Source organism: Artemia sp. Qi Xiang Cuo, unplaced genomic scaffold (genome assembly GCF_049724085.1).
Source record: "Artemia sp. Qi Xiang Cuo unplaced genomic scaffold, ASM4972408v1 HiC_scaffold_3358, whole genome shotgun sequence".
NCBI lineage: Eukaryota > Metazoa > Arthropoda > Branchiopoda > Anostraca > Artemiidae > Artemia > Artemia sp. Qi Xiang Cuo.
This window is the reverse complement of record NW_028300749.1, coordinates 1-10,146: the sequence shown is the minus strand read 5'-3', so window position 1 is coordinate 10,146 and position 10,146 is coordinate 1. Positions and strand designations below refer to the sequence as shown.

The following is a 10,146-nucleotide window of genomic DNA, read 5'->3' as shown; positions in this document are numbered from 1 at the left end:
ATCGTCCTATTCTTCCAGACTTTTTTTTAACTGTGAAAAAACACCCTGAGCCTTGGCTATTCTATTTTCAACATCTTCACTGCTCCCACCATCTTTACTAATAATACTACCAAGGTAAGTGAAGCTGCCCACCTGATCAATATTTTCATTACCCAACTTCACCTTTTCATCTTCACTTATTCCTAACCTTAGTGACTTAGTCTTCCTAACATTAATTTTCAAACCAATTCTAGCACGCTGAACTCGCAAAACCTCTAAAACTTCATTCATTTTGCTCGCACTTTCATCTAGGATGCTTAAATAAGTAGCATAATCTAAGTCCAGGAAAGTTTTACTTCCCCATTCGATTCCGTTATCTCCCATTGCCTTTCCTGTGCTCCTCACGAAAAATTCCATCAAAATAATCCATATAAAGGGAGATAGAACACAACCCTGCTTAACTCCTGATTTAATACAAAATCAGCAGCTAACCTCACTTCCTGCCTTAACCGCAGCAGTGTTATTCTCGTACATAGCACTTATCACTTTAATGTATTAGTCTGGTATACCATACGAGGATGAAACCTTTACCAAAGCTCTTTTATCAACAGAGTCGAACGCTTGCTCATAATCTATAAAACTGAGGACCAAAGGTGTTTGAAAACTCAGGCACTTCTCAATTATTAGCCTAAGAGTGATAATTTGGTCGACACATCCTCTACCTTTTCTAAAACCGCACTGCTCTTGTCTTAAAACTTTGTCTACGGCATCTCTCAGTCTAAAAAGTATAATTTTCACTAAGTAATTTGTTACCCACAATGACCAGACTAATGCCTCGATAAATACCACACTCACTCTTATAACCTTTCTTATACAGAGATTTTCCTAAAATCGTTAGGTACTTCCCCTTTTTCGAAAATCATATTCATATTCTTCAGTAATTTAATTCTAACCTAAGAGCCACCATATTTGAGAAACTCATTTACCACACTATCAGCACCTGAAGCCTTATTATTCTTTGTCTCTGTTTTTTCGTATAATAAATTATTATTACTGCGTATTTTCTAGTTTTTTTAAATTTTTTCTACTTTTTACTTCTTCTTCTTCTTTTTACTTTTTTTTCTTTTTTAAGTCTTTTTTCTTTTTTTTTCTGTTTTTTTCTGTTTGTTTTTAGTAGTACATCATAGCAAGCGACGCTTTTGGTGTGCTACCGATTGATTTTGTCTCTGTTTTTTTTTTTATAATAATAAGTTATTATTACTACTACTGCTCTGATGTACTGATAAAATAGTTTCTCGCAAGTTTATTTGTTTAATTGCGCTCCAGTTTGTCTTTAAAACGCCAAATTGGTTTCTGGTAATGATAATGTTTCTTTTGAGGTGTTGAAAGCAGTTGATACAGGAGCAAAACCTTTTGTTTAGGTCTGATTCACCAAGCTGATTGATTCCATCATTCTTGTTAGATATGTGATGTTTGTTTTCCATCTTCATATTTCAATAATGTTTTCAATATTATCAGTAGCTATTTAGGTTGTAAGAACCGGCAACTGAAACACCAATTCGACGGCGTATGCACCAGCAATGGCTCTGGAACGTCTTAGTCCTCATTAAAAAAAAAAAAAAAATGCAGAGTGTAATCAGCAACATTAAAACTTAAAACAAAAAGAAACTATTCCGTATATGAGGGGGGCTGCCCCCTCCTCGATCCTTCGCTCTTTGTGCTGAAGTCTTAAAGTAAACATACTTATCATTCAAATTCCGCAGCCCTTATGTTTGAGCTGGCTTTCTTAAAGAATTGTGATGAAAATTCAAACATTAGTATGTCTCACATAATTAAGTTTTTTTTTTCAGATGGACCAGGGTGAAGATGCAGCTTTGGCAATTGGATGGCTTCCTTTGGTGTCCCTGATAGTCTTCATTGTAGCTTACTCCCTTGGATTCGCCAATGTGCCATTCCTAATTATGGGTGAACTCTTTCCAGCCAAATACCGCGGACTTCTCGGATCATTCGCCTCTTGTTTTAATCTTGCTTGTACATTCACTATTGTAAGAACCTTTGATATCATGGCACTAAGCATTGGATATTATGGAGCCTTTTGGCTATATGCCAGTTGTTGCGCTCTTGGAATCTTTTTCGTGTTTTTCTTACTACCGGGTAAGTCTTTTCTCAAGAGTCTGCATTTCATAGGCTTTAGACGTTTAAAGTCAAGCTTAGACCAGAGCTACCTAAACAGCGAAAGTCCTGGCTTTGTGGGTAGTTCCCTAGGGTACCGTAGACTTACTGCCCCGGGGTTCACCCCTTATTTGCTAAAAATTGGTTGAATCTGTGGAGCTATCTTTGGTGGGAAAGTTTCTGGATGTTTTACGGAGATGTCCCGTAATTAAAATATTCCTGCAATCAGAGAAGAACCATCACCACAAAATACCTGCATTACAGGATTTGTCCAAAAATATAGCTTGGAATGAAGGGAAGCCAAGGCCGTACCCAGGATTTTTTTTCGGAGGGTGTTTTGCTAAAAAAAAAATTTCGGGAAGGGGGGGGGGGGTTACACAAAAAAAAATTCAAAAAACGCATACAAAATTTGTTTATATCCATTTCTGTTACGTCTTTACGAGTCAGACAAACATTTCGGGGAGGGTTCAAACCCCCCTGACCCCCCCTCTGGTTACGGCCTTAAGGGAGGCTAAAGATTAAATCCCTTCCCCACTTCTACTACTATGTTAATCTTAACTCACACTGAAATTTAATGATTTAGGCATAAAAAGCCCTTTTTGAAACTTCAGACCCTACCTGACTTCAAAAATCCACTGGCCTTCCTTCATAATAGCTGATGCACAATTATACACCACTATGATTAATTTTATTTTTAAACACTATGATTAATTTTAATATTAATTAAAAGAATCAAATCAGCTGAAAGAAGTTTTAAAGTAATTGTCTACATCAACCCTTTATTTTTGAACTACGTGAATTTTCAGGGACGAACACGTTACCTTGCATATTTACGGTCTCTTAAGTTGAAAAGTTTCTTTATAATCCTAAATCCATTGACTTCGTCAGAATTTCCAAGTCAACGGTGTTTTTTTCCTTTTTGGGGCCAAATTGTTTTTTGTTTTTTTTTTGCCTAAAAATGGGACCAGGACATCTGATCTCTGTTCGAATGAGTCTTTTTTTTATCATACAGGGTAAAAAACACACGCAAATATACATATATATATATATATATATATATATATATATATATATATATATATATATATATATATATATATATATATATATATATATATATATATATATATATATATATATATATATATATATATATATATATATATATATATATATAATAAAATTAATATACACTCATCCGTGATCCCTTCTTCAAAACAACCACAAATCTCGCGCTGTCATAGATAGGGGCTTTAAATCTGGTTCTCTGAGAAGCTGAATTTATGGTTTAATTTTTCATTAAAATGACACTCCCTTCTGGGATATTTTCACGATTTTTCAAAAATTAGGTAAATTTTTTGAGACTCGGAACTTTTTTGGGTAATTATAGCCTTAACGAATTTTACATATTAAGAATCACCATAAAAATTCACTTCTTTGGAATCACTTCTCGTGAAAAGTCTTTCTTTTTAGAGCTTTGATTACTGTTAGTGCGAGTTGCTTGAACTGTTTTTGAAGTAATACTGGATAGCTCTGTGTGGCTGTGCCATCATTCAACAGTATGTTTTATTTGAAGTCAATTTTGGAAGTATTTCTTTTCTTTTACACTACTAAACTAACCAAATTTTTTAGTCATTTCCTTTTTATTTTCTACTCAACAATTTTCTTTTGCTTCTTACGTTTCTATTTTATTTTCTATTCACTTTTTTCTATTTTTATTTATTCTGGTGTTTTGACTAATTATTTCAATTATTTCACTTATTTATTACATTCTTAGTTCATATTTCTTTTACAGAGACGAAGGGAAAATCTTTTGAAGACATAGAAAAAATGTTTATGAACCCAAAGAAAAGAAAAGCATTAGAGGCAGTAACCCATAGCCCTATTGATGGAAAGCGGGATTCCAAAAAAGCTTATTATAATAAAGGATTGGAAAGTGAAGATGAATTTGATGATAGTCAAAGTGTTGCTACAGTCATGTAAATAAAACTGTGTTTAAATTATTAAATGGATTAAATCTACTTTTATAAAGCGTGCGTTAATAGATTATTTTATTTTTAGCCCTATTAGCCCTATTTTAGCACAATTAGCCCTATTGATTGAAAGCGGGATTTCAAAAAAGCTTATTATAATAAAGGATTGGAAAGTGAAGATGAATAAGATGATAGTCAAAGTGTTCCTAAAGTCATGTAAATAAAACTCTGTTTAAATTATTAAAGGGAGTAGATCTACTTTTATAAAGCGGGCTTTAATAGATTATTTTATTTTTAGCCCTATTAGCCCTATTTTAGCACAATTAGCCCTATTGATTGAAAGCGGGATTTCAAAAAAGGTTATTATAATAAAGGATTGGAAAGTGAAGACGAATATGATGAGAGTCAAAGTGTTGCTACAGTCATGTAAATAAAACTGTGTCTAAGTTATTAAATGGAGTAGATCTACTTTTATAAAGCGTGCGTTAATAGATTATTTTATTTTTAGCCCTATTTTAGCACAATTAGCCCTATTGATGGAAAGCGAGATTCCAAAAAAGCTTATTATAATAAAGGATTGGAAAGTGAAGATGAATATGATGATAGTCAAAGTGTTGCTACAGTCATGTAAATAAAACTGTGTTTAAGTTATTAAATGGAGTAGATCTACTTTTATAAAGCGTGCGTTAATAGATTATTTTATTTTTAGCCCTATTTTAGCACAATTAGCCCTATTGACGGAAAGCGAGATTCCAAAAAAGCTTATTATAATAAAGGATTGGAAAGTGATAATGAATATGATGATAGTCAAAGTGTTGCTACAGTCATGTAAATAAAACTGTGTTTAAATTATTAAATGGAGTAGATCTACTTTTATAAAGCGTGAGTTAATTGATTATTTTATTTTTAGCCCTATTTTAGCACAATTAGCCCTATTGATGGAAAGCGGGATTCCGAAAAAGCTTATTATAATAAAGGATTGGAAAGTGAAGATGGATTTGATGATAGTCAAAGTGTTGCTACAGTCATGTAAATAAAACTGTGTTTAAATTATTAAATGGAGTAGATCTACTTTTATAAAGCGTGAGTTAATTGATTATTTTATTTTTAGCCCTATTAGCCCTATTTTAGCACAATTAGTTCTATTGATTGAAAGTGGGATTCTGAAAAAGCTTATTATAATAAAGGATTAGAAAGTGAAGATGAATATGATGATAGTCAAAGTGTTGCTACAGTCATGTAAATTGAACCGTGTTTAAATTATTAAATGGAGTAGATATATTTTTATAAAGCATGAGTTAATAGATTATTGTGAATTCTTTGTAGATGCTGCTTTCTATCTCCATTTTAGCTAGCAGGGGAGTCGCAAAGGAGGGGAGAGTACCCCAAATCAGAGTTTTTCAGAGTTTCAGAGTTTAGAGTTTTATCCACCAATAAATAGATGCTGGAAATACACTATTCTTGTTCCCTCTCGAAAGGCTCCATGGCCAGGCAATCTTTTGAAATTTGGTAAAATTCGGACCACAAGTCCTGAATTTCCTGAATCAAAGACGAAAAACGGAGAAGTTACTACAGTATCTCAGAGAGTCCAAAAGTTCAATGTGATTTCGATATTAATTCCAAGATCCGGTAGGGAAGGTCCAAAATTCAGTTGTGCAATAATGCCGAATCAAAATCTGGGGCACTGGGGGGTTGTGTCGACACCGGAGTTTTGTTATTAAAACCAATTTTATGACAAATATTTTCTTTTGTACTTAATATTGAAAATCAACATTAAAATTATTGTAACATTTTGAACTGATGAGCTTTCAGAAATTAATATTAATATATCAGTTAATATATCAAATATTCAGTTTAATTTATTAGCTCTTTTTAAAGTTGTTCAAGACGAATATAGTTTCACTACAAACGAGTGTTTGGATACTGCCTCCTTCCTTAACTGTAAATAAAAACCAAAAGCCTACTGCATCATTGGAACTTAACTGAAAACGAATTATATTACAAATATATTCTTTTCCAGTTCTTACAGCATTGAAAATAAAAATAAAATTACAGTGAAATTAATTCTTGAACTGATGGATCTTTCAACAGTTAATATCATTACACATCAAATATTCAATTTTATGGTTTTTTACTTTCCAAGACTGTTCAAGACCCATATAGTTTTCAGTAAAGCGCCAATGACGCAGTAGGTTTTAGACTTTTACAGGGAGAGAAGGAGGTGATACTTAAACTCTTATTTGTAGTGATTTTTGTTCGTTTCAAGCTTAATTTGAATATTCAATTTAAGTTTCACTCGTTTAGAGATTTATTTATTAATTTACATTAATATGTTTTGTGTGTTTGTTTGCATTGATTGTTTATTTAATTTCTATTCGTTTTAAGTTTCATTTATTCTTCAATAGTAAAATATTTTTTTTCTTTTTAAGATTTATTTTCATATTCAATCTAAGCATTACTCGCTTTAAGATCTATTTATTCATTTATATTATTAATTGTTGTCTGTTTTTTATTATGATTGTTTATTTAATTTCTGTTCGTTTTGGGTTTCATTTATTCACTAATAGTAATTTCTGGTCGTTTTGAGTTTGAATTTTAACAGTTATTTGTATCTGCTGCTCCATCCGATAAACCCAAAGGCGTGGAGGGCAAGAGGGGCTAGTTGCCCTCTGATCTTTTTTCACTCTGAGAAAATGAACTATAACTTTTAATTTCCATTCAAATTTTCCCTCTCTGAAGTTTATACGAGCATCCCTTTCATAACCACATATGACCCAGGATTACAATGCCTGCCCCCTGGGCCCGGGGGGGGGGGGAGTTGTGTAGACACCGTAGTTTTTGCTATCTGACCTTTGAACTATTTTGAAAAAATAGCTCTCTCAAAGTTCTTATCGGATGGGTTTGAGGATAATAGGCATGGAGAGGGGGGACTAGTTGCCCTCTGATCTCTTTTGACTCTTAAAAAGTGAACGAGAACTTTCAATTTCCAATCATATGAGCCTTCTCCAAAGTTTATACGAGCATACCTTCCATAAGAACCATATATGCCCCCAGAGCAATACTTACAACGCCTGCCCTGGGCCCTGGGGGGGATTGTACTGTGTTTGAAAAACACAGGAGTTTTTCTGATCTGACCTTTTAACTATTTTTAATGAAATGGCCATACGTAAAGGAGTTTTTGTTATATGATCTTTGAAATATTTTTAACGAAATGGCTACCTCAATTTTTTTATCAGATGGTTTTGGGGAAAAAGGGCTTGGGGGGGCTAGTTGCCCTCCGATCACTTTTGACTCTTGAAAAGGGCACTATAACTCTCGATTTCTAATCGAATAAGCCCTCTTTGAAGTTTATACGACGACCCCTTCTATATGAAGCGTCTCTGGGGAAAAAAAATAAATGGAGTGTGGCGGGAGAACAGCTGCCCTCCATTCACTTTCGACTCTTAAAAAGTGAATTACAATTTTCAATTTCCAATCAAATAAGCCCTCTATGAAGTTTATACGAGCATCCCTTCCGTAACAACCATATATGCTCCCAGGGCATAACTTACAACGCCTACCCCCGGCCCCTAGGGGCTTTGTCGCAACGCAGTTTTTTGTTATCTGAACTTTGAACTATTTTTAACAAAATGTCTATCTCAAAATTTTTATCTGATGCATTTAGGGCGTGGAGGGGGGAGGGGGCTAGTTGCCTTCCGTTCTCTTTTGACTCTTAAAAAGTGAACAAGAACTTTCAATTTTGAATCAAATGAGCCCTTTCCGAAGTTTATACGAGCATCCCTTCCTTAAGAACTATATATGCCCCTAAAGCATCGCTCATAACACCTGGCTCCGGGCCCTGGGGGGTTGCGTCGACACAGGAATTTTTCTTATCAGGTGGGTTTGGAACTATTTTTAATAAAATGTCTATCTCAAAATTTCCATCAGATGGGTTTGGAAAAACACGGCGTGGGGAGGGGGGGGGCTTGCTGCCCTCGGATCTCTTTTGACTATTAAAAGTGAACTCAAAATTTTAATTTCTAATCAAATGAGCCTTCTTTGAGTTTGTACTAGCATCCCTTTCACAAGAACCGTTTATGTCCCAAGGCATAATTTACAATGCCAGCCCCCGGGCCCTGGGGGGTTGTGACGACACCTGAGTTTATTTATCTGACTTTTGAGCAATTGTTAACTTAATGGCTATTTCAAAATTTTTATTGGATGCACTTGGGGGAAAAGGGGCTTGGGGAGGGGCTAGTTGCCCTCCAATCTCTTTTGACTCTAAAAAACTGAACTAGAACTTTCAATTTCCAATCAAATGTAAAGTAAAAAAAAGGTAAGTAAGTATGACGGCTAGACCCGTAAGGTCCAAACTGGCGGTGCTGATCTCCATTTCGTGGCCCTATTGTTAGGTTAGGGTTGACCTAACCTAACACATATATATGTATATATATACATATATTTATATGTACATATATATGTACATATAAATATAGTTACATATATATGTATATATATATATATATATATATATATATATATATATATATATATATATATATATATATATATATATATATATATATATATATATATATATATATATATATATATATATATATATATATATATATATATATATATATATATATATATATATATATATATATATATATATATATATATATATATATATATATATATATATATATATATATATATATATATATATATATATATATATATATATATAAATGAAAGATCTTAAGCCGAACCGGCCAGCCATTAAAAAAAACCAAAAAACAGAAAAATCTCTAAAAAAAAAAAAAAACAAACGAGACTGTGGCCAGTGGAGAGAAAAGGAAAACAACAGAAAAAAAGCAACGCGGATATTTCGCCTGTATACAAACAAGGCGTCTTCAGCACGAAAGACACAAAAAAACAAGATAAAACTAAAAAAACAATAAAACCACAACCAAAAAAAAAACAAAATGTACAATTGGCGCAAACTAATCCATGTAGGGAAAAGATGCAATATATAGTTACTTCAGTGAGGACACCAGAGTAACTGAGGAAAAATAAAAAAACTGTAAATTACTTTAATTATTCAGTTGCGAAATAATCCTTTTGTTAGCTATTATTGAAGCAAATCGTTTTGGTCTAACAGGTAAAATAGTCCCCTGGTGATTATTTAAAATCTTTACTCCCTTATTGACAATTGATTCACTCTTTAGAAGGTTATCATAAATTGGGTCAATATTTAAATTACCCGTGTCCCTATTTATGGAAAGGTTAGCAAACATATGTTTGTTAATTTCTATGGCTTCCCTGGCCCATTGGGTGTACCCCTTATCATTAGAAATAGCCAAGGCTTCATCAAATTTTACAAAATGATCTGGTTGAAGCCAAATATGCTCTGCTAAAGCTGAAACGAAAGTTTCTGGAAGCTTGCTTAATTGTAGGGTTTTTCTATTGAATTACGGTGTTCAATAAACCTTTCAACAAATTGTTGGTGAGTCCTACCAATATAGAACTTCCCACAAGAACACGGAATTTTATACACCCCACTTACTAAATTTCCCCGAGTTAAATCCTTACCAGAACTAAAAAAACTACTCATTGGCCTCAGTGATTGGAAACATGTATCAATACCAAATTTACGTAAAACCCGTGAAAGTTTCTCCCCCAAACCAGGTACATAGGGTAATGAAATGAAGCTTTTTGATACAACTAAATCTAAAGACTGAGAAACCTCAATAAACCTACTACTATGTTTGGCCCGTATATTTTCAATTATTTTATCAATGAAATTAATTGGATAACTATTACAAAATAAAATATCCCCTAAGTATAACAAGTCCGAATCCAGAAATTCCTGGGAACAAATTTTAAAGTCTCTATCCACTAGTGAAATTACAACCCCCCAGTTTACCGACATAGGGTGGCAAGAATGAAAATAGGGCCATGGTTAGGTTAGGTTAAGTTAGGTTAGGTTAGGTTAGCCTACGTACGCGGCGTACGTAGGCTAACCTAACCTAACCTA

The 10,146-nt window shown here is 33.4% G+C and overlaps 1 pseudogene across 1 annotated transcript; it reads left to right on the top strand.

Moving 5' to 3' along the window:
* Positions 1-1,829: 1,829 nt before the first annotated feature.
* On the top strand, positions 1,830-4,296 carry LOC148938400 (facilitated trehalose transporter Tret1 pseudogene; annotated as a pseudogene). Its single transcript, XR_016143699.1, has 2 exons — positions 1,830-2,133; positions 3,947-4,296. The product of XR_016143699.1 is annotated as a facilitated trehalose transporter Tret1 pseudogene (transcript).
* The last annotated feature ends 5,850 nt before the right edge of the window (positions 4,297-10,146 follow it).